Raw genomic sequence first — 1,095 nt, 5'->3', positions numbered from 1 at the left:
GCATCACAAGAAGTTGTGAAGAGTAAAAGAAAGAGTGCGCAAAGAGAGGTGGGGGTGTGGCGGCAGTGAATTGTGGGCTGGCAGCATTATTGTCATCCATAACGTAGCTGGACAGGGGAGGGTGATTTGGATTTAAATAATGTATTAGTTTTTCAGAGCTACCATCCACAATACCTCACAACACTGTGAAACATAATAACTTAAAGGTGCGCGTGTGTGTGTGCAGGCTTGTGTGCGAAGGTGAAGGAAAGCAAAGGAGATGAAATTGGATGTCTTTTAGATGCAAATTGAGCTGCGTGTAAAATGGTTTGATGCAGACTGATTGGGTCAAATTGTATTCCCACTGTTGTTTAGCAATAAAGGATAGAAGAAATAAAGGAAGTCGTCTTTTATTGTCCGAGTGTGCTACAAACACACGGAAAGACAGGCTGCCGTGTAGCACTGGTGCCGAGGACTTTGAGACAAAGGAGGTGGCTGGGCAGAGCGAGGAGGGCGGGAATAAAAGATTGTGCTGGAATTTGTCAAAAGCCAATAATCATTCTGGTGCAGGAGAGGAGTACTACATCAGAGTGGCAAATCAATATCGCATTACTTAGTATGGGAGTATATACAAGACTCATCAAATTGATTATTTTTGATGCTACAATGGCAGTTTCATTTGCTGGGGCCTCTCGACAACAACTACTGTTCAATTACCGGGGACGTCTGTGAATTGGGGAGAAGGAAAAAAAGAAATACAGCAAGACAAATGGATATTTATTTGACTAAAATAAAGCCTTGCCTGGTAAAGAAATGAGGAATGGAATGTCACAGTCAAGCTCTGGTTAAAAGATGACTTGTCTCATCGGACATTGAAATTTCATGAATATATTTTCCAAGGGCCAGGAAAAACAGAATTCATCATGAAGTTTGTATACAGGCCATAATGTCACAGCAAAGATTAGTCAATCTCCTAATGCACAGTGGCACTGTTAAGCATACGCCTCTCCTGACTCGCAGAGTTACAGAGTGGGATGGTTGTGGGCAGGGTGCAAAACTTTGTGCTGTTTTAGTAAAACTGTGTTTTGGGTTTCTCCTAAAAGCCTTAGAGCCCAA

Source organism: Pundamilia nyererei, unplaced genomic scaffold (genome assembly GCF_000239375.1).
Source record: "Pundamilia nyererei isolate P.nyererei 1_Seehausen unplaced genomic scaffold, PunNye1.0 scaffold00007, whole genome shotgun sequence".
NCBI lineage: Eukaryota > Metazoa > Chordata > Actinopteri > Cichliformes > Cichlidae > Pundamilia > Pundamilia nyererei.
The sequence above is the reverse complement of the archived record's forward strand: the minus strand, read 5'-3'. Positions refer to the sequence as shown.